The 24,888-nt window shown below is 40.4% G+C and overlaps 1 protein-coding gene across 2 annotated transcripts in view; it reads right to left on the minus strand.

The window, feature by feature from the left end:
- GPRIN3 (GPRIN family member 3) overlaps nucleotides 1–24,619 on the minus strand; it is a 43,690-nt gene extending 19,071 nt beyond the window's left edge. The window contains exons 1-2 of one of the 2 annotated variants that reach the window (XM_060779245.2): nucleotides 24,173–24,619; nucleotides 16,251–16,348 (exon numbers count right to left, since the gene is read on the minus strand). The gene's annotated coding sequence lies outside the window, so the exon portion shown is untranslated. The remainder of the gene's footprint in view (nucleotides 1–16,250; nucleotides 16,349–24,172) is intronic. The other variant, XM_060779244.2, reaches the window with a different exon arrangement.
- Nucleotides 24,620–24,888: the final 269 nt, after the last annotated feature.

Here is a 24,888-nt window from a genome sequence, read left to right on the forward strand (position 1 = left end):
GTACCGTTTTCCTCTGACACACTGTATAAACAATACAGTTTGACACCACTTTAACTGCCATGGCTCAATGCTATGGAATTCTGGGAGTCCTGGGCACCAACACCCTTTGGCAGAGAAGTTAAGACCTTGTAACGCTACAGTTTCCATGATTCCATAAATTCTTTATTATACTCCACAAATTCTCTTGTGCAATATTCATAATGAAGTTCAAACTGCCCTTCCAACCTCCCACTTATCCACACATTCACATACATCTTTGTACTTAGCAGCCAAGTTGTCTGCTTCGTTTAAAATTCATTTTTAATTCTCCTCCTTTTCTGCACTTGACAACCTACTCACTATGCAAAACTTGAAAGAAGGTCACTGAGTGAAAAATGGATGGCAGTACCTTCCGCTGCCTGGATTTACATAACACTAGCCTTTGGTTTTTTATGTTTTATCACACTATCCCATCCAGCTTTTAATCTAAGATCATTAATTAAAGGGCTAACCTGGTGAATACTTCCTCTACCTATACTCAGACAGGTTCCACTCTGGCACCCTCAGAAACAAAAGGAAGAAATATTGCTCAACATAGTTCACTCACAGCTGTTCTGCCATAAGGTGCAGGGTGACCCAAGGTCAGTTTTAAGATTTCTTGAAGAGTTGCTAGAATAAGGAAGGCTAATGTGGCTTGGGATCGAGAGAAAGACAATAATGAAATGTGGGGTTACATGTGATTGTGTTCTACAATAATTGGCTAAAACCCCGAAGACTGCATTCATTTTAGGGTTTTTGAAAGTCAGAAATGACTTGGAGGCTGATAAGAACAGCAATAGCAATAAAAACTTGTCAGGAGTTGCATACCATACCAGAGCAAACAAAAGTTATGCCCAAAATCTTAACATGGTCACTATGTGCCCTATAAAATAACTGTTTTAATTCCTGGATCTGGGAATTGTAGTCAAAAAGGATTTTTTTGAACTTCTGCCTTGTAGTGCTCTCCAGTTTTGGTTACCTAGAATTGATTTGGTCCTTGGACCCAAGAAATGAGCACATTTATCTAAACATGTCTTGTTTCTTATGAGTAGGCATCTCCACCATGCCCTCTGCAGACCCCCATGTGTTTGTTGTATTTGTTGCATATCTGAACTGTAAGTCTGTTACTTACTGACTTACTTACTTAGGCGATCCCTTGTTGGCTGAGTAGAATAGTCTTCCAGGATCAGAATTTTTGTGAGTCTGTAGGTGTGGAGCCCTATTCTTGATCTGCATCTTCTTCCGCAGTGAGGGCATTGGTTTCCAGGTGGAAGGCGGTTTCGGTCGGGGTTGGCTTGATGCACCTTCCTCTTGACACATTTCTCTCTTTCACCCTCCATTTGTGCCTCTTCAAATTCTGCAGCACTGTTGGTCACAGCTGACCTCCAGCTGGAGTGCTCAAGGGCCAGGGCTTCCCAGTTCTTAGTGTCTATGCCAGAGTTTTAAGGTTGGCTTTGAGCAAGTCTGTACCAGTACCATGATGGATGGAACTACATAGCCTCCCTAGTATAATTAAGACTGAGGCCCTTTCCACACTGTCCTTTTATCTCAGAATCCGATTCCAGATAATCTGCTTTAAACTAGATTATATGAGTCCCCACTGCTAGATAACTGAGATAAACAGATAATATGGGATCAATTCATGGGACATAAGGACAGTGTGGAAGGGGCCTGTGTCTAAATGGCCAAAATAAAGTGAATTCACTACTTAGCTGCTGCAGGGAGTCCAGATGGTGCATGGCTGAGTAATATTTCTTCCTTCGCGGAAGTGCTGCATCCAGCCATTAATGGTAGGATTTCTCAAACTAACTTTTTTTTAGGAAACAGGGGATTTACTCCAGAGTTTCAGATGCGTGGACAGCTGAATAAGTCCCAATCCACTATTCACCCTTCCAACGGACCCATTGTTGCATCACTGTCAGAAATCAGCTCCTGCTCAGAGGTTTGATAATGGCATCTGATGATGTTACACCAGAACCCGAGTCACGTGATCAGAAATGCATTATCAGCACCAGGTCTCTAATAACATAACAGTGGTGGCCCCAATACACCTTCAGCTCGGTCCACTGTGTTGCTGGCTGGCCAAAGGGCTCCAGGGATGTTCCTGGGCTGCAATGGAGTAGCTCTGGGGCACTTTAACATGGATTATCTAGTTAAATGTAGACATTTACAAATGTGTTAGTTTGGAAAATGTTCTGGTGAGCCCCGAGTCCCCCTTCAGAGGGAGAAGGGCAGGGTAGAAATGTATGAAATAAATAAATAAATAATAACTTGGTACTAACCTTTATTTCTGTAAAAATATTAAAAGACTGCAAAAAAGTGGGGTGGGGAGAAGTCAACTTTACTTTTGCAGACTCTGGATACAATCCTGTTCTTTAAGCCAGAGTAGACTAGCCCCTATTGACTACATACTAAGGCATCACACAGGAAAATCCAACTGGCTCAATGGGACTATGCTAGCCAGGACTAACCAATAAGATTTAGCTGGTGGATATTATGGGAACTGCAGTTGTAAAGAGTTTTTTTTTTCAGGCTTTGGTAGAAACGTTTGCTCTTAATACATGGGAGATTAATATTATTTTGTATCAAAAATATTGCATAAATTAGTATAAAATTGATAAAAATAGAAGGAGTGCAGATGGCTAAATATCCTTTGACCAAAAACTGGCAACAGCAATGCCATTGTCTGTAGCCTCCAACAACTCTTTCTCTGTACATGAGGCAGGGCACGGTGGACAAGCATACAGATGTGGAGCTGTCTGTTCTGCTCCACAGTCACACAAGGTGTGGTATTCTTTTAGGTAGTGCCATTTTGCCAGCTTGTCTTTTGATCTACTCACTCCACTCCTGAGTCTGTTCAGGGACTTCCAAGTTGAACATTCTTGGTTTGCCTCTGTGATAGGGTGAACGAAGGCTTGCACCTTCACATGTTCTTTTTCCTCCTCCTCCTCCTCCTCCTCCTCCTCCTCCTCCTCCTCCTCCTCCTCCTCCTCCTCCTTTTTCATCATGTTGTTACCCTTTCTCCTAAAGTGAGACTCAATAACAAGAATGACTGAGGACAAGAGGCCTTCTGGTCATCAAGTATGGTTCTTTTCAAAAGTCCAGAATCAGGGAAGAAAAAGCAAGGTATGGAGGAAAGGTCATGTTGGAAACAGATACTATCAGCAGGAAAATCCACAGTAGGTGGTGAGACAGGAGGAGCGAGAGAAACTGGATGAGGACATGCATAGTGAGAGATATTCATGGGTATCCCCTGGGAATTTGTGTCCCCTGGTTTTGAGGCAACTTCTTTCCCATGAAAGAGAGGTTGTAAAAGGTGAAAGCAACCTTGAGATGATATCAAAGAACTAAGAGCCAACAGGAAATACAGGTCTTCCAGCCTGTTTCCCAATTCAGTTTGCTATACACAGAATAATCAAAACTTTTCATGTTTGTGGTTGTTGTGCTTACATCACTTTCTTTTACCACATGAGAATAGAAGGTTAACAGCAGAGGAATTCCCATGCAACAGCAGCTAAATGATATACTATCTAAATTATATATAGTCACAATCTGATAAGAGTCTACCACAACAAGCGTCCTGGATAGCAAATAGAACTTTTCTATTACATGGAAGTTTAGTGTCCTTCTCAGAGTACTTAACTTTCACCTTGGGGACTAAAGTCATTTGTACTCATGGGTGGAGAGGCTGAAACCCTCCAGATATTTCAGCGAAATGGTTTTCCATGTGTACCATCCAGTATGGCCACTGGTAAGGGAATGAGGGACATAAAACACAACATGAGTCAAAAGTCCTCTATTCCTAATTTTACATCCTCCTATATAATTGCATTATAGGTCACATACCGGTCTCATCTGTCCCTTTCCTAGTTTTCAAAAGCAGGGTTTCAATATTAAACAATACACCTTACTACAATTCCATTTTTAGAACTGAAGCATTTTTTCAAATGTACACTCAGTTTTTAGTAGTGTAAATTTTTTTCTGAACTTAATAGAGTCATGGGTGATATTTTTCTAAGCTGGTTTAGTTAATAGCTAATTATACTAAAAGTTCTGTGCATGGAAATATTACCTAAATGTTTAGTATGTACCTATACTAGTAAAGCCACTAGCTTTATTAATAACTTTGTCCCAAAAATTCAGCACAAAGATCTCATCCTTATCTCTAAATCACCCTATGTTTGGGCCTGACCTTCCTCTTATCTGTTTGGCCAATTTTATCCTTAATTATATATACCAGCCTACAACTTTTGTTCTTCCAGCTAGGACTGATGAAAACACCCAATCTTCTCACTTTTCACTTCTCTATATTTCAGGCTGGGGAGAGGAGCCATGGGTGAGACATTAAGTCTGAGATGATTAGAGATGTGAAGGCCTGGAAAAATTGGGACAGAGAAGAATCCCTGTTTTTTTCTTCCCCAAAAGCCTTTATAAACAATTTTTTTCATTAGTTAAACCAAATATTTTAGTTTTAAAAAATGAATAAATATGTAAATTAGGATTTTCACATATTTTCCTCCCCAAAATCATGGCTAAAAATGATAAGGAAAATATTTATATAATACCATGGCTGCATCTGCCAAAATAATCTACGTGTTACCCAGTGTGCTTGGAGTGGGAGCCCTGAACGAAAGATCCCAACTCTCCTTAAAAACTATTTTTTTCCATGACCTCCTCTCCCTGACATGACTTTATGGTATTCTTTGGCCTTTATTTCAATAGGCCAACTATCATTTGCAGTTTCATGTATTCATGAGAAACTGAGGAATGTACCCCCCCCCCATTGATATGGGGTTTATACTATATTGTAAAATATCTGAGGAAGGAATTTTCATTTTAAAAAAGATCATATGCTCTGAAGGTGCCACATATTTATATCCTATCTTTTTACCCATGAACTCGGGATAGCACAGCTCATGTCTTCCTTTTCTTCACTCTCACAATAATCCTGTAAATTCGGTGAAGATGATCAATAATGACTGGCTCAAGATCCACTGCTTGCTTGGTGGGTGTCCTCACTGGGTTCTCCCAAGTCCAAATACAGTAATATACTAAACCACACTGGCTCTTGTGTTCTACTAAAGATACCAAATTTAATATGGTGTTATAAAATGACCTGAATGAAAACTACAAAGGTAGATGACCTAATGTAGTGGTCTCCAACCTGTGGTTCACAGACCACCAGTGGTCCTCAAGAACAAAAATGTGGTCCATGGCCTCACCATTACTATACCATTGCAATGAGCATGACTGGTCTCATGAAACCCTCTTATAGTGTCAAGGCTTATTAAATACGGTTTTCTGTTGGTGAGCAGATTGTGACTACTGGATGGCATATATGTTCTTTATCAGAAACTAGAGCTGATGTGGTCTATCCAATGCAATTTTCTGAATCAGCACTCCAAATAACCAAACTGGATCTAAAGTTGACAAAAAACTGATTCGTAACCCTTTTGGTACTAATGTTGGAGCATGGTCCCTGGTCAAGTGGTCCCTGGTTTTAAAAAAAAAGGTTGAGAACCATTGTTCTAATGGAATAATTGAAAATAAAGCTACTTCACATACTTATCCAAATAATTTTCTTCACATACTTATTCAAACAATTTTCTATTAGACTTTTAAAATCCAACCTAAAAGCAAATAGCTATGTAACAGTATCCTGTTGGTAATGAAATACAGCCATGTATTATAGCTTTTATTTGTATCTATAAAGAATGTATTTGCTAATTATTTTGTTGAATGCCAATTAAAGGCTATTTTAAAACTTAGACTGGAGGAAGTAGCACAAATTCTAGAGGGGAAGAAAGCCAGGGCATGCTTTTCAATCTTTTTAATTTTAAATCTCACTTAAAATAAACCAATTCACTATATGTATGAAGGTCAGGAATAGAAGAAGGGGAAAATGGCAAAGAAATTCAATTAGAAGACAGTTTTGAAAAAAAAATGCTTTAAAAAGATGACTGTCATCTTACATTTTCAAAAGTGAACAATCACATGTAATGAATTATCTTGCAAGAGTCATATGAGAAAGAAACTACTGGTAATATTAGATCTGTAACATTTAGTCCTTCAAGATGGATTAATATATTAAACATGTTTTCAGTGTCTAACGTGGTGCACTTCAAGTACTGATAAAAACACAAGTACTTAAAAAAATTGCAGACAGCAGGTTCTAAACTGGCACAGATCTAAGGATGTTAAAGTTTAGAACCTGCTCTCTACATTTTTATATCTACTATTTGCAATTTTATTTCAAGAATATTCAGAAATGTTTGAAAAAATGTCACCAAATGTGTCCCTCGAGTCTTGATGAGAAGGATCCTGGACTGAACAGAATTTTACAGTTTGGGAAGTATTCTGCAGAATTTTCACAAAGCTGTTTTGCTCATAAAACAGCATTTTCTGTGCAGAAATATTTTATTTCCTGAACAGAAACAGTGGTTTCTTTCATATAAATTGTTGTAATGTGGGAACCTATTCTGCACCAAGTGTGGTTGATGTGCATAGAAAGCAGCATTTTCTACACTGAAAGCAGGTTCTTCTGTGCAGAAAATGTTGCTTTGTGCTCATAAAATATTTTCTGTGCAAAACAAACAGATGAAAATTTTGTGCAGATTGAATTTTGAATAGGCTATGAAACTTGTATTTTTCACTTTTATTCTTAGTATTCATAATTAGTCAGGTCCAAGAGTACTGCTACATTATAAATCGCAGCAAATCCAGAAGAGAATGAATTCCTTCTCCTGGATAGCAATTCACATCCATCATCACACTCAAATATCTGACTTCATTTACCATAAGCCTCCATTTTCCCAAGATTTAAGTTACCATTGGTTTGCCACCACTGATTCCATCATTATCCCTATGCATTAGTTCTAATTTAACTCCAATTGACCAAGACGCTTACTTCTTGGGAGGAGAGCAATGTCCAATCTCGATAAAATAGTAAAGAGTAGAGACATCACACTGGCAACAAAGATCCGCATAGTCAAAGCCATGGTATTCCCTGTAGTAACCTACGGATGTGAGAGCTGGACTTTAGGGAAGGCTGAACGAAGGAAGATAGATGCTTTTGAACTGTGGTGTTGGAGGAAAGTTCTGAGAGTGCCTTGGACTGCGAGGAGATCCAACCAGTCCACCCTCCAGGAAATAAAGCCTGACTGCTCACTGGAGGGAAGGATACTAGAGACAAAGTTGAAGTACTTTGGCCACATCATGAGGAGACAGGAAAGCCTAGAGAAGACAATTATGCTGGGGAAAGTGGAAGGAAAAAGGAAGAGGAGCCGACCAAGGGCAAGATGGGTGGATGGCATCCTTGAAGTGACTGGACTGACCTTGAAGGAGCTGGGGGTGGTGACGGCCGACAGGGAGCTCTGGCGTGGGCTGGTCCATGAGGTCATGAAGAGTCGGAGACGACTGAACGAATGAACAACAAATGCTTCTACATCTATGGACATGTAAAACGGTGTTCGAGCTTTGAAGCATTACATGAATACCATCCATGAACAGCAAGAATTTCATGACTGTGGAATATTAACATGAATTGATTATTTTCAATTCAAGCTATTCTTAGCAAAGGTCATATTCAAAATAAATGGCATTCTATTGGAAGAGCACTGGAAGAGCATGCTAGATGAGAACAAGGGTTTATCCCATCCAGTATTCTGCCCATACAGTTGCCAAACAGCTACTGATGAATAGAAAAAAAAAACATGATTACCAGCAGGACATGAATGTAACACTACTCTTCTGGTCATGTTTCCAATGAGTTTACATATAGAGGAAGCTAAGAAGGGTCAAGCTTGGTTGGGACCTGGATGGAAGACTACCAGTGTATACCAGTTGCTGTAAGGCTATATATCAGAGGAAGGAAATAATAAATATATGTCTGAGTATTCCTTGCTGAAAAAAACCCTGTGAAATTCACGGGGTTGCTAAAATTTATTTATTTATTTACGGTATTTATTTCCCATCTTTCTCTACCTCAAAGGGGACTTAAGGCGGCTTACAGATAGGCAAAAATTCAATGCCTTAACCACACTATACAATTAAAATACATTTAAATTAAAAATCAACATTAAATACATTAAAACATTATAAACATTAATATCACTATAAACCACGCAATCCGCAATCATAGTCCAAGTCATTCTAATAGTCATTGCACATAATTCCGATTAATTTATTGCACTATGGTTCTTCTCTGAAGTTGACTGCCTCTGTTATTGGAGATAATGCATGTATGCATCATGGCTAGTAACCACTGACAGTATCATCTTTCATGAATGTGTTCAGTCTTGACCTAGAGCCACCTCTCTTGAATACCAGAAGCATATCTCATAGTACTGAATTCTAAATTTTTAACAGTCTGCCTCAAAAAGAACTTCACTTTATCTGCCCTAAATCTACCAAGCTTCGCTGGATGACTGGTCATCAGACCTGGTAAGGACCAAAGCAATGCTGAACAACTTGCATCCTCTCTCTTTGAGTGGAACATACTCAAAACGACTTTCCTATAAACTACTGTATTCTCAGATGTGCAAATCATAGTGAAACAGCATGTCATGTTTGAAGCCAAATGACATGCTGTCTCATTATGACTTGCACATCTACAACCAAACATGTTTGGTAAGTTAGGTACAATATTACCATGCTGTTCCAGCTGCACTGGTTGCTAATCTGCTTCCTGGCATAATTCAAGATCCCTGTTAACGGTTCTCATCTTTCACCAATTAATTTAAAAATAAAACAATAAAATTAAGATAAGGGCCCCTCAAGGCAACTTAGATGAAAATGCTGCTTGTACATAAAGGATAACAGATCATTAAAAATAGCCATCAAAGGTAAAACTGTGCTTAAAACTTTTGAAAGCAAGGACCACACACATTAATTTAAATATCTAACGAGAGCAATTTAAAACCAACAGTTTAAGAGCAGCAGTGGCAGCAGCATAAAACATTCAAAAGTTAACTTAATTAAAAACAGCTGAGATCAAAGTTGGTTTTAAGACCTCCTTAAAAGCCAACACCAAAATGGTTGGAAAGGGGTTAGCTTTTAGGGCTTTTCAGTGGAGAAACAATTCCATTGCACCCCATTGACTCTCCTTTCATACAAGGCAATGGCCTTCCTGCAGCACAGATTTCCATTTTTTACTACTCAACTCTTGTAGTTTTTGTCAGTTTGGAAGTTTCACTGGTACTTTCTATGGTTGAATAACTTGTTTTCGTTCCACGGAGGTTGACTATTGGTTTAGTCCAATTTTTATTTGCTCTGAGCACCATCACTTTGAAGGACGAAAAACAGGATATACGTTTCAACGTAAGAGAGCAGAATTTTTAAATGGCTTACTCCCCTACTTCCATATGTACACTGAAGTCAATTTACTAGCTTTGGCAAGAGTTTTGTAGATTTAATAAGTAACTAAATATCTCTGATTAGCAGTCACCACAAGTCTTTGTTTCAGCAAAATAGGTGTAGGGTTTAAAGTCCACAAAAGAGATTACAAAAGATTATGTATTCCAATGAAAATGTACATACAGAGAAAGGATTTTCACCTGAAAATATGATAACCTACCTAAAATATTTTCTGTAAAGTGATTCTGTGAAAACACACTTTTGCTCACCAGAAATGTAATGCAATATTTGGTTAAATCATTTCCACCAAGTACAGTCTCCTGTGGATACCTGAAGCCATGGATAATAACCAATCCTATATTTTGCCTGTACTTGAGTTAGAAGCTTATCACAATGGAGGAGCTAGAAAGGCCCACAAATATTCTGGGAAGGAATTTGTTTTGGAGTGTGGATAAGTGAAACTATGACTATTGGGTCTGCGGATAATGTGAATCCACTGTACTCCTTTCTAACATTGCCTACACTGTTAGAATTTAGTGATTTATACATTTTTGTCCATATATAATATTCATATTGTATGGCATGTATTGCTGTCATGTCATCTGGGGCCTGGTCAGAAGATTAACACCTCTGCTAATAAACCAAGATATGAACCTGCCTTTTGGCATGCACATAATGCATTGTCTTGCACTAGCCAAGATCAAGCCAGGAAGTTTTTTTAAAAATAGCCGTCACTGCTAAATTTTGCTATTTCACAACAAGTCAGGATATTGAATTTGCTTCAAACCACAGTTTAATATCCTGGCTCTTCTGAAGCTGGCTTCTGTACCTTATAAGCCCTGTGCAGGATGGGATTGGCTGCTTTTTTTTTTAAAGACACCAAAGCCTGAACATATTAAATGTGACCTGCAAGCACACCCAGGCCCAAAATGCATTTTGAGATTCTCCCATGACAGTTGCACTTTGATGCAACAGGTCATAATAAAACTATAACAAAACAGGTCATTAGGAAACCATAAGTGTAGCTAGACAACCCCACCCTCCTTTATTTGATATGCTTCTAAGAACAGCCTTTTAACTAGCTCTCATACTCAGGCTATCATGAAGGGACAATGAGATACTTCAGAAACATACATTCTATCTTTGTTCAAGGATTCTCCCTAATTCAGTCCTTTGAATATAGAAAGTCCCCAAGATTCTCTAAGTGGTGCCAGGAACAATCACTATCTAAACCTTGAAGAGCTGCTGACAGTAAGCAAGTAGCTAGATGAACCAATACATAGATGTTCTTTTGATGAAGCTTCCTAGGTGATCCAGCATCCCTTCAAAACGCAGACATGTTAAGGAAGTGATGCAGAAGCTGTGGACCTCAGGGTGCATCCTGACTGGCCAGAAACAATGATGGCGCTCTTGAGTGTGATCAGCATCACTGGAGGCTACACTCCATGCCCCCAAACCAGCTCAGGAGCTGGGTGGCAGCTGCACAGCATGACTTTGAACCAGCCCAGTGTCTGTCTGGGAGGAAGCGGCCTGGTTGAGAAGTGCTGGAACAAGTTGGGTGCTGCTCAACTACAACTCTTAACTTTCCACCATCAACTTGGTGTTTGGGGTGCCCACAAGGCACAAAAATGCAGTGACAATATCCACAGTGACAAAGCAATGCGAGAGAGAGGAGAAGGGGAAGGAGGAATCACTCCCCCCTTTTGCCCTCCCTTTTCCGATTATCTCATTACTCTGGATATTGTCACTATAGGTGTCCAGCAGTGTCCAGTGTCATTTTTGTGCCTAAGGAACACCACAAATGCCTGATCAATGGGATAAGGTAAGTGTTTTCCTCTGTTTCCGTGCTGCCTGAGCCTGGGTAAAGCAGGATGGCAATGTAAACAGTTGTGGCCACTTCCCAAATAGGAAACAGCACCACAGATTGCATGTGCTCAAAGTCACACTTTACTCTGGGGTTTTGACAGAACTCTGGTGTATCTTCTATTAATCCGGTTCAAGGCCATATTAACCCATGGGTTGTACATATGCCATGGCTCAGATTCACCTCTTCTTAAACAATAAATGTGCCAGTGAAGATGAACTTTCGGGTGTGGTTGAATCATAACTCCTTCCTCACCACTGACCAGATGAACTGGTTGAGCTTGATAGGAAATTCAGCCCACTAGTATTTGGAAGGCAATAGCTTCCCTGCCTCTTGTTATTGTTCCACTAAAATGCAAAGATGGTAAGTATTGAATTACATGTGAATTACATATGGAGTGGGATTAGGGCAAAATAAAGTTCCATTTAAAAGTAATTCACACATGGCAGCAATGCTCATGTAACAATGATGTTTTCTAGTGATTATTCATGTTCTCTCCCTAAGTTTTTTAAAATTAACAAATACAATGAAATATAGTTTGGTTATGTTGATTGTAAAGCTAAATAATCCTTGCCAGGGGTATTTGCAACAAGCTAAATAAAACATCACAACAGAATTCAGGCCCTGATCTGCTATATTAAATCTATAAATTTGAACAGTAAATACATGTTGCTTCCCTCCACTCATCCCACTGTAATTTCTTTGGGTACTCACTACCCCAATCTTGGCTATTTTTACATTTTTGCATAACAGAAGTGAGCCATCAAAACCATGACTTCCGAAAGACTAGTGGAACTTGCCTTGATAACTTTAATATCAACTGTATGCCTGAGTGGACTCATTAAAGCCTCCTACTTTTTTCTAGCATAATTCCACCATTGTGTCTCCATTTTACTTGTCACTGAGATAAAATTAAGGATTCTGATCCTGCTGCATTCCAGGCTTCTGATGTACAGTGAATGTGAGCAGTTTGTCCTTGACTTAGAAAGAGCTCTTAGTTTAAGGATTCCAACTATACTGAAAGAACTCCTGATTCTGGAAGGCTTTATTTCATAGAATAAATAGTGTATCCATTGCAATACCTTGCTGTTTTTCATACCTATATAGCTGCAGGAAAGTTCTGTTCACAAAATGAATGTGATTAGTTTGCCTGAGGCAGTTGTTCTGAACCTGTGGGTGGCCAGAAGTTTTGACCTTCAACTCCCAGAAATCCTAACAGCTGGTAAACTGGCTGGGATTTCTGGAAGTTGTAGGCCAAAACACCTGGGGACCCACAGGTTGAGAGCCACTGGTCTAAGGCAAAGCTATCCCCGGCAAGCTGTGTGGCAGGGGTACATGGTAAGACTTATCACAAAGTGTGGCTAGCTAACAAGACTAGTTTTGATAATCTGGTGCCCTCTAGTTTGCTTTGGATTCTAATTCCCACCAACCAACAAACCTGGGGGGGGGGGGGGATTAAATTTGTAGTCCAAAGCATCTGTATGCCATTGGGTTGAGGAACTCTGGAGTAGATGGATTTAGGACTGATTAATTAATTTGCTAGCTGGGAAAAGATAATGTAATCCAAAGCATCCGATGAACATCAATTTTAGGAAGTTTGAAGTGAATTGTTTTGGAACAGATAGGTTTATCTACGGTTTTCAGACAAACTAGCTCAATGGACACCCCATGTTAAGATAATGTAATCCAAAGCGTCCGATGACGCCAGATTAAGGAAGTTTGACCAAGTGGGAAAAATGTTGGAGTAAGCGAAGACCAACAACATAATTATTCTGAAAGTACATAACTGAGATGTGGGGTTGTCTGCACCCTCTTTTTATAGGTTCCCCAGAAATGACTAGCCTAGACGGATCCTGGTTCAGATTGAAAAAGTTCTTGTTTAATATTTGTAGAATAAACTGAAATAGTTCACTGCAAAGCTGTCACAATTGCAGGAAGGAGACAAAGAAAAACTACTTGGAGGATTGCTTTACATTGGAACACGTCAAATGGCCCCCAAATAAGAACAGTCTATTCTGGACAATTGGACAAACACCAATCTATATAAATCACAACACTGAATGCAGAAGTACTGTGTATGCAATGCTCTCAGATTTAGTGCCTCACATTTTCAATCTGGGAAGCCATCAGCCACCATTGCTCACAATGGCCAAGTGGGAAACATGTTGGAGTGAGCGAAGACTGACAACATAATCTTATTGTTGTTTATTAAAATCCCACTGAGTTCCATAGATCTTATTCCATGGTAAGCATGCAAACAATTGTAGCCACAGCAGATGATGCCCAAAAAGGAATGATTACCATAAGTCTAGACTCAAACTAAGATGAACACTAAGTAATGGGGTGGCAATGATGGTTTTACTTGTAAGAGGCTCAGTGGAAATAGGGATGCAACCTCAGTAGCTTTTAGGATCTTAGGTTATCCAAACCAATAAATATTTAGAGGACATACCTGTATTTACTTGTGCCTAATGTGCATTTCAATTTTCAAAGCCCCGAAATGAAACAAAAAATAGTATTTGCTGGTGAATGTAATGTGCAAAAAAAGAGCATTATATGTAATTTGGCCAAAAAAGGTATGCATTACAGTGGTTGCATGCTTATAAATCCTTCTTTAAAAACAAAAGTGTTAGAACACCAAGGCTCTCAGAAATGGAAAAGAAAATCTTGGGATACATCTACATTGTAGAATGAATCCACTTTAACTGCCCTGGCTCAATGCTATGGGGTCATGGGGACTTTAATTTGGGATCATGGGGCAGTCAAAGAATACTGATGCCTCACCAAACAACACATCCCAGCATTGTATAGCATTGAGCCATGTCAATTAAATTAGATATGATGTCCCTCAGATAGGCGTACCAGTTGCTCCTGAAGTAGCTTCCCCTTTTGCTTTGGCTCAGCACTAAGATTAGTTACTGTATTATGTGAATCTAATGTGCACCCTAACCTAGTTTGGGGAAGGTAATTTAGTAAAAAAAACAGATCCTCCTGTTGTTGAATAGAAATCTTATCTCATATATATATATATATATATATGAGATACTTCCTTTTTTAATATAAGAAAGTGGCCATTTATCTCTCTCTCTCTCTCTCTCTCTCTCTCTCTCTCTCTCTATATATATATATATATATATATAAAGATAAATGGCCACTTTCTTATATTAAAAAAGGAAGTATCTCCCAGAACCCTATCCTTTGTTCTTCCTTTTCTTTGGAGACAAAATGACAACTTCCAAAACCTTACAATCCGACCTACAGCCTGTTCCCAAACTTCTTCCTGGTTGTTTCCATTATAAATTCAAAGCTATTTAAATCACGGTCTTTAAAATACTCGAATAGAGAGAAAGAGAAAAAAAATTAACTATGAGAGGTCTATTCATATCCAACAGACAAAGGAAGCCCAAGACGAAATCGGCGGAAACATTGCTGCAGTAATGTTATGAGATATAGATTTTTTTTACAACAAGGCTAATTAACCAGTGGACCAAAATGCAAGTGAATGTAGAGGTGCCTCTGTTATTTAGAATCTTTCACGCTTGGGATTGCAAGGCCTGCTGTGGCTCAGCCTCACCTCAGCAAGCTGGGAGGCCTGTTGACAGCTCAATATTTCACAAAATCAGGGATGCAGCAGAGCAAACCTTGAGCATCCCAGAGAGCTACAGTATTAGAAAGTGTATTAATGTTTGATTGTTCAGGAGAAAGAAGAAAGAATCAGAGTAAAAAATGAACAAGCAGTACTTGTTATTGAGAAGAATCCTCCATCATCTTAAGAATCATCAAGTTGGAAGAGATTATGAGGTCCATTCAGCCCAAGCTCCATACTTAGGTATGGAGCAGAGATGCTAAGAAATTGTGAAGAAGCCTGGTGTAGCGGTCTGAGTGCTGGACTAAGACTCAAGACCAGGATTCAATTTCCCATTCAGCATAGAACCCCTGAGTGACCGTGTGAGTCAAGCACTCCTAGCCCTAGACGGCCCTATGTTAGGTTTTTCTTAGGGTCGCCATAAGTTGGAAGTGACTTGGAGGCACACAATAATTAAAATAGTAGCATACCAGCAAGAGTGTCCTGATGTTTATTAGTCTCTACCAATGCTAATCAGCAATTCCTAGCCCATGTCCCATTGTGCATTGGTCACTTCACTGGCTTACCTATGTAGAAATGACATTAGCAGAAGTCACAGAGCTGTCCAATTCTAATTCCTGAAGATATAATGTTCTCTTACAAAGATATAAGTTTCCAACAGAAATTATGTCATCAACATCATCACCACCGCCATCAACACTGGCGGTCTATCATGTGCTACAAACTGAAGTTCTGGACCATAGGATCACATTCTGTCCAAGAATTTTATAATCACTGGATTAATGCTAGATAATGTGGCTCATTCCAAGTTGCGTCACACCATCATGATTATTACCATTATCACGGTCATCATTATTATCTTGATTGCTTTCGCAGTCTACTAGGCATTGCCACCTGGAGTTTCTGACCATCGATTAATCATATTCTAACAGAAAATCATGAATCAATGAGTTATAAACCACAGATAACAGAGCAGGTTCCAAGCAGTTCTATAACAGCATCACTATTATTGTTATTGTAATTGCTGAAGTATTTATTAATTGCTTGTCCACCCACTAGAGATTTTGTAACCAGAGGGAAGGATTCAAATCCTGTATCTCCAGTGTCATAGACTGATGCTTAAACCTGCTGTGCATTGAGCTCCAGTTTACCAAATGACAACCTCTAGAATTCCATAAGATGCAAATATGGTAATTAAAGTGGAATCCTAGTGTTTTAATTATCTAGTGTCAAAGGGCCCCTGCAGGTTATTGGCACTACTTTGGGGGGAAGGAAGGTTGTAACGGAAAGAGGGAAAGTCCTAATTTCACCAGTACTGGATAATTAAGTATGTCATTGGGCCTTGGCGAAGAGGAGGAACATGTTCCATTTTTGGTTTAAAAAACTACGCATGCGTGCACATGCTTTGCTATATCTTTTCAAGCTCACCTTGTGCTTATTAGTCTTCTACAGCAAGTGTCCTGCATTGGGCAACAAGGTGGGTCTGGATCAATTTTCTGCCTCCTCCTTCAAAGTTGTACAGACCACTAAAAACACCAAATAAACAAACCAACCCATTATTAGTTTTGAAAATATGATTTTAAAAAATTAAACAGTGCAGAGGACAGAGGATTAGTAAAAAGATGAATTGCCACTCCTGGGGCCCATTCGTACCAAGCAATTGTAACACTATCACTCCACTTTAACTGCAGTCATTCTATCTTATGCTGTTCTGGAGTTTGTAGTTTGATGAATTCTATATCCCCATCCTTAAAATGTGAATGTCAGGATTCCATGTGATTGAACCATAGCAGTTAAAGTGGAATAAAAGCATTGTAATTGTGTGGTATGAATAGGTCCACAGAAATCTTCAGCAAGTCACAAACACCTCTTTTTTTGGTCAAAAAGGAGTGGATGATTTGGGGAATTGGGAGAAGGTTGCAAAACCCACAGGCCTCCAGAGGGTCTTACTTTGCCCACTCTGATCTATCTATTTCAGAAGGGGAATTCGATCAGACACTGTTTTCAAGCAATTCTTGCATCCCAGGTCTGCAAATTCAACTCAATGCACACTGAAGCAGCTGCAGTTTTTTTGGGTGTTCAGTTGGCAAGTCAACTCTCCTTTGCAGAGAGCTGCTGAAAGCTAGCTGAGCTGCAGTCTGAGCATGCAGTGAAGTGTACTATATGGATGCCAAAAGCTGCGGGCATCTGATCACCTTGCATACCTGTGTCCCTGATCCAACAATGGAGATTATTCTAGGACAGGAAGAAACTGCTTGTGTGCTGGGATAATCATACTGTCCAGACAGGGCAAGGAGAGAGAATCATTGGGAGTTGGTCTGCAACAGAGAAATATGGGAAGAACTCTTCCTGGACTGTATCAGTTCTTCTCTCCGATGTATACACAAGAGATGTGTGTGCATCACATGCTTGAATCCTTCCTGAAAGTGTGCGTGCTGAATCATTGCACCTATAAAACTAGTACATCAAACAGGGAAGATGGTTGCTTTCATGTCAGTGGATTAATGAATCTACCTTGACTTCTTGTCTGAACTTTAGAGAAGTTATCAGTGATGCTGAACCCTACTCTCCACACTTTTAATAGTTTCTTTAAAGTTCAGACTAAAATCCAGAATTGGTGCACTGTCCTAGAAAGCCACCAACTGCTACTGAGCAAAAAGAAGTATTAGCTTTTTGTTGAAGTGGATTTAAGTTGCATTGATGGTTGTAAAGAGGCCTCTGAATCCACTTTTATTAAAATGACAGGCTAGACTAGTAGCTCCCAACCTTAGTTGCTCCAACCTTTTTTTAGGACTTTAACTTGCAGAAGCCCCATTCAGATTGGCTAATTGTCAGGAATTCTGGGAGCTAAAACCAGAAATACCTTCTATGGATAAAGCTACACAAACATACCTCTGCTACTGTCAATGGACTGCCATGGAAGAGCAAGACATCTTTCAATGTTGATGAAAAGGGAAGGGCTAGCAGGTAACACTTCTGTATTTTATTTAGTGCATATCTGGAACACCAGAACAGAGCATGTATGAATATGATAGCTCTGTCTTAGAGTATATAAAGTATGATCCAGCTCTCTGGGGATTATTTTTATTGATTGATTGTTTTCAATGGAAGAGTGCAACTACTCTTCTCCACTTCCAAAACTTGATCTTCGTTTTATTTTTTCAACTGATTTGATGTGTTCACTTTGTTTAGCAAGTCCAGTAACATCCTGCTTTTGGGACATTTCCCGAAGCAGAGCTTAATTTTCTACTTAATTCATAAGTTTTCAAAATGATCTGTTTTTGTTTTTTGTTTTTTCCTCTTTTGACAAAGAATGGTATGTGGCTTCTCAATACTGCCCCCTAATGGCACACTTTGTTACTGATTCTTCATCTATGTTCTTTTTGTCATTCTCAACCTTCCCACAAAATTAGATGAAGATACTGAACTAGATATTCTAATTTTTTGTAATTAATTTCTGATGGCAAATAAATTAGTTTGTTAACCCTTGTTGGAGGAAGGGGATGCCAAATGGGTAGTGGTAGTTAGCATACATTCCAGTGGGGGCAGTAGAATGGCTAATGGTTTTAATTCAAACTGGAAAAAAGTAGATTAGCTTTGGCTTCCTGAGAGAATGACAACAACAACAACAACAACAACGAAGATCTTCCCATTTCAAGAACAAGTTCAAAACTGTGGATTGCTCATTTAAAATTCAGACTAAAATCCACAGTGGATTATGGACTCCACTGATATGAAAAGCCACACAACTACTTGGATATCTCCAAATGCTGTTTGTCCTCATGTACATCCTGGGAGGCTTGCATTTGCATTTAAAGAAAGAAGCAAGAGTGAATTTTCAGTGATGGTGGCAACTGGGTAGCTCAAGGAATACTTATGGAGGGGCATTAGCTATAAAATAATGTCACCAAGACATCTTTTTACTATGACACTATAACTTTATATAGAGTGCAGACAATGGGCTGCTCAGAAAGCCAAATGAACAAGTAGTATCTTATTTTAATAAGGTTTTTCGGTTCTGAGTGTGAGCCGTCACAAAGTAGAAGCTCTCTCTGTTCCTATCCTCCCCTTTATCCCGACTTCCCTTGAAAGAACCCCACAAAAAGAACCCTATTATCCTAGCAACCATGTGAGGTCAGTAAATGTGAGAAGACGGCAGCCTGACTAACGTCACTCAAGGTAGCCTCATAGCTGAGCAGAGATTTGATTCTCTCATTCACATCCCCAACAACGCTGCACCCCGTTGCCTCTGTTGAGATCTTCATATGACTCACTTAGGCTTCTGTGTGCTTTGACTACCTGCTTTCCAGGCTGGTCTGAACACTGACAAACTTAAGAGGATAGTCAAAGATATATTTCGTGTGTGGCAAAAATAAATAAGCGTGCCAGGAGAGGCACGGGTTGTCAAAAGGAGCAGAAATTTGAGCAGCATATTCTTATTCTGCATGCAAACAAATCTTCTCCCTTTCCTGCCTCCCTTCTATCCCACCCTTCATTAAGTCAAAGACTGAAACCATCAACATCCTCTGTGAGGTTAAATGACGGAAGCTACAAGACCCCAGTTCAGCCTTTTTGATAGGCTGTTGCCTTGTTTTCCTACCACCTGTACTGAGGCAGCGTTTTTATGCCATGACAGTAGTGTTGCTATGGCAATAACTCTTTCCTAGTAGATGGCAAACACACAGACTCACACCAACAAACCTAAACATACTGCAGCAAAATGACAAAAAGGGCATAATCTGCCAGGAACATCTCCAGCACAAAGCTTTCAGTAGGAGAACTTCCAGCTGCATTATGATCGGATGGATTTGTTCAGCCATATAAAGCACCCCCACCCCCCGAAATGGGACACTTTGTTATTCTTTACTGATAAATAAATCTCAATTTATTCTCTTCTCTTTGCTACGGCTCCTTCATTTTTCACTTAAACTCCATGAAGCCAGGATTTTGAAACACGTCTATCATATAAATATCACGAAGTCAATAAACTCACTGCTAATTGCCTTTACTGGGCACACACAGATCGCTTTGCGTTGCTTAGGTTTGTCTATAGACAAGCCAACCCCTGGAAACAGGAAGAGAAAACTCAACCTATTTGCTTAAAGATAACCAAGCAAAACTTTGCACTCAATTACATCCTCTCCCTGCCCTGCCCTTCCCATGTTTTGAGTCAAACCTTTTCCTTCACTTATTCTCCTGTCGTTTCCTACATTAGATTGTTTTGGAGGTGCACAAAGGTTCAGAGCCAAGGCAAGGGAAAACGTGCTCTGCATGAAAGTTTGTTGTCATTTTTGTAGGATTCGGTACATCAGATAGAACTAGATATACACCCATAGTAAGGCTGGGCTCATGCACAGCTAAAAAGCTTGACTCATTCTGTGTAAGAGCACAGCTGCCAGTTAAAATCTCTCCCTTGTTTCATGCCTACACACATCTTCTTATGAATGGGCAAAGCAGAATGGTTGGGATGTATTGTAAACACCAGCTAGTTGCACACAGGCCTTGACTTAGTTCGCTTTACTGCATAACAACAGCAGGGTTAAAGGAGCAAAGATCTACTCCACAGGCCTCTGACCATTAACAAAAACAACAATTGTTTACAATATCCTTTCCAACAAAGGGCAGAACAAGATATTCATGCAAGATATAGCCTAAGCAGCGTTGTTAAAGGGAGCAATGATCAAGTCTCTGGAATAAGCATTAACATTAACAACAACAACAACAACAATATTTATTCATAGCAACACTTCCAACAATAAGCTAAACTAGGCATTCATGCAAAATATAGCCTAAGCTATAGAGGTAAAGGAAGTGAAGATCTACTAACAACAACAGCAACAACAACAACAACAACAACAACTTATAATGGCATATCCAACATGATATTCATGCAAGATATAGCCTGAGCAGTATAGTTAAAGGGAGCAAAAATTTCCTTCAAGGCTCTGGAAGGACCATTAATAACAACAGCACAGGGTTGTTGCAAGTTTTCCAGGTTGTATGGCCATGTTCCTGAAGCATTCTCTCCTGACATTTCACCTGCATCTATGGCAGGCATCCTCAGAGGATGCAGGCGAAATGTCAGGACAGAATGCTTCTGGAACATGGCCATACAACCCAAAAAAACCTCACAACAACCCAGTGATTCTGGCCATGAAAATCTTCAACAATACAACAACACAACATTTATTAACAACCATCTTTCCAACAAAGGGTCGAACAAGGCATCTGTATAAACTATAGGGTGGATCTACACTGTCATGTTATGCAGTCTGGAATTTCATTATATGGTCAGTGTCAACCCATACAATGCAGTTCAATGCAATTCAAACTGCATAATATTGGTCTACAATAACAATGAAGATCCAGCCATAGCCTAAGGAGCAGAGCTAAAGGGAGTAAAGATCTAATACTTCCAAATCTCTGGAATGACAACAACAAACATTAATTATATTGCCATTTCCAACATAAGATAGAACAAAACATTCTTGCCAAATATAACTTAAGTAGCAGGAGCTGGACTGGGTTGCTGTGAGTTTTCCCGGGCTGTATGGCCATGTTCCAGAAGCATTCTCTCCAGGAGCTGGACTTCTGATCCTGACCTTGCATCTGAGAAAAGTTCTCTCCTGTGCGTTATTTTCTGAATACATTACTCAGGCATCCAAGTTGTACACAAGTCTTGCGTCTGGGACTGAGTCCAATCCCTTTTATCGGTCTGGCTTCCCTGTGATAGGTAGCCAACATCACAAGTGTCCTCTAATACCTTTCAAGGGAGGAATGACAACCCTAAAGGCACCACAGCTTTGGAAAGAAACGGTATGAAAGCCAAAGCACTCATGACTTGGAGTAAAGATGTGTCTGTTTGTTCCACTGAAAAACAGATGCACATCAGAGATCCCTGAATCCCTATTGTAGGTATATCAGCCTCCATCCTTCTTTCTCAGAGTATCCAACAAACTGATGTGGACAACAATCCTTTCCTTGAGTCTCTCCCTATTAACAAAGTGCCGAACACCATCCATGCAAAGATGACTGAACTTCTTTGCATAGTTCTTCCTGCGTGAATCAGTTTTCCTTTCTTGGATGGGTTGACACATTTAAAGAAAGTGATGAAAGACTAGGAAGGAACTGGTTGTACTGGGCTGCTGTGAGTTTTCTGAGCTGTAAGGCCATGTTCCAGAAGCATTCTCTCCTGACGTTTTGCCTGCACCTATGGCAGGCATCCTCAGAGGTTGTGGAGTCTGTTGGAAACTAGGAAAATTGGTTTATATATCTGTGGAATCTCCGGGGTGGGAGAAAGAACTCTTGTCTGTTGGAAGCAACTGGCCACCTTGATTAGCATTTAATGGTCTTGCATTTTCAAGGTCTGGCTGCCTCCTGCCTGGGGGAGTCCTTTGTCGGGAGGTGCAACCTTGATGCAGGCAAAACGTCAGGAGAGAATGCTTCTGGAACATGGCTATACAGCCCAAAAAACTCACAGCAACCCAGTGATTCCAGCCATGAAAGCCTTCAACAATATGTTTTTAAAGGTGGAAAGGTTTCCTTTAAAAATAAATAGGTGCAAAGTGAGCTCCTCATATACTCCTGTGTTCTTGTTTTAGCCTGGTCAGCATACCAGAGGGTGCATCTACACTGTAGAATTCATGCGTTTGATGCCACTTTAACTGCCATGGCTCAATGCTATGGAATCAAAGAAGTTGTAGTTTCACAATGTCTTTAGCCTTCTCTGCCCAAGAGTGCTGGCACCGCACCAAACTACAACTCTGATGATTCCACAGCATTGAGGCATCCTCAGTGGTGTCAAACTGCATTAATCCTACAGTGTAGCTGAACCCAAACGTGCCGGATTCATTGCCCCCAACAGGAGGGATATATTGGAGTGCAGTTCTGCAATGCATGGGATTTAATATATACAGAACTCGATTGGTTTGTGGACTGAATATATAGTTGTGTGTGTGTGTGTGTGTATTCTGAGCCTTAACCAGAGAGATCTTGCAATGCATGGGGTTGAATATATACTGAACTCGGTGGGATCGAACTCCATGGGACTGAATATATAGCTCTAGTATGTGTGTGTGTGTGTGTGTGTGTGTGTATTTTGAGCCCTAACCGGAGAGATTCTTCAGTGCATGAGATTGACTATATACTGAACTCAATGGGATTAAACTCCATGGGACTGAATATATAGGCATGTGTGTGTGTATTTTGAGCCCTAATCAGAGAGACCCTGCAGTGCATGGGATTGAATATATACTAAACTTCATAGGATTGAATTCCATGGGACTGAATGCATAGGCAGGTATGTGTGTGCGTTTTGAGCTCTAATCAGAGAGATCCTGCAGTGCATGGGATTGAATATATACTAAACTTGATGGGATTGAACTCAATGGGACTGAAAAATATAGGCATGTGTGTGTATTTTGAGCCCTAACTGGAGAAATCCTGCAGTGCATGGGATTGAATATATATTGAACTTGATGGGACTGAACTGCATGGGACTACATATATAGGTGTGTGTGTGTGTGTGTGTGTGTGTGTCTATTCTGAGCACTAACCAGAGAGATTGTGCAGTGCAAAGGATTGTATATATACTGAACTCGATGGGATTGAACTCCATGGAACTGCATATATAGGCATGTGTGTGTGTATGTGTATTTTGAGCCCAAACCAAAGAGATTCTGCAGTGCATGGGATTAAATGTATACTGAACTCTTTGGGACTGAACTCCATGGGACTGAATATATAGTCGTGTGTGTATTCTGAGTCCTAACCAGAGAGATCCTGCAGTTCATTAGATTGTATATATCCTGAACTTGATAGGATTGAGCGCCATGGGACTGAATATATAGGCGTGTGTGTGTGTGTGTGTATTTTGAGCCCTAACCAGAGAGATGCTGCAGTGCATGGATTGAATGTATACTGAACTCTTTGGGATTGAACTCTATTGGACTGAATATATAGTCGTGAGTGTGTGTGTGTGTGTGTGTGTATTCTGAGTCCTAACCAGAGAGATCCTGCAGTTCATTAGATTGTATATATACTGAACTTGATAGGATTGAGCTCCATGGGACTGAATATATAGGCACGTGTGTGTGTGTGTGTGTGTGTATTTTGAGCCCTAACCGGAGAGATTCTGCAGTGCACGGGATTGGATATATATAGAACTCGATGGGATCCAACTCAATGAGACTCTGTGTGCGTGTTGCATAGTTATTGTGAGCTCTAACTAACCACGTAGTATATGCGGCTGAATATATATATTAAAGTAGATGGGACAGAAAAGTCTACCTACTGTGAGCCTTAAGTAACCAAGCGGATGAGTTCTCCCAGCCAAACCAGGTAGCCCTTACCTTTCAGGAGCGAGGAAGCAGCAGCCCGGGCGAAAGGAGAACCAGGATGACCTTGCAGCGAAATGCCTCCTCGGAGCAGGAAAGGCGCCTTCTTCTGCTCCCCCGAATCTTCCCCGGTCCCGCAAAGGAAGCCACCCTAAAACACAGGCACACACAAGACAGCCAGCGAACACACACCGCTGACAAAACCTCCGAGAAGGCGCTACAAGTCGGAAGCGCCGGAGAAGCAGGAAGGAGGAGGAGGCGGCGGAAGCGAGAGGTAGTGGCGGTGCTGCTCGTGCTGCTGCTGCTCTTGGAGGCGCGCAGGTACCTCCCCAAGAGAAGGAGGAGGAGGAGGAGGAGGAAGGCGGAGGGGAGGTTCTTCGGCTGCCCGGCAAGGAGGGGATGTTTCCGCTTAGAGAGCCGCCGGAGGGGTGCCCGCTCTCCCCGCTTGGCTCGGTGGCGTCACCAGCAGGGCATCTACACTGTGGAATGAGTACAGTTTGACACCACTACAACTGCCATGGCTCAGGGCAAAGGACTGGCACAGACACAGTGAAGACATCTACCCTTGCGCCATGCTACTCTGCTGCTGAGTATGCATGCCCAGCGTGGAACACATCTCACCACGCTCAAACAATAGATGTGGCTCTTAATGAGACATGCCGCATTATCAGGGGGTGTCTGCACCCACCATGATAGGCAGGCCATTAATAACTCCAAATTCTCCCACTGGT

The sequence above is a fragment of the Anolis sagrei genome, chromosome 5, assembly GCF_037176765.1.
Source record: "Anolis sagrei isolate rAnoSag1 chromosome 5, rAnoSag1.mat, whole genome shotgun sequence".
In the NCBI taxonomy this organism is placed as follows: Eukaryota; Metazoa; Chordata; class Lepidosauria; order Squamata; family Dactyloidae; genus Anolis; species Anolis sagrei.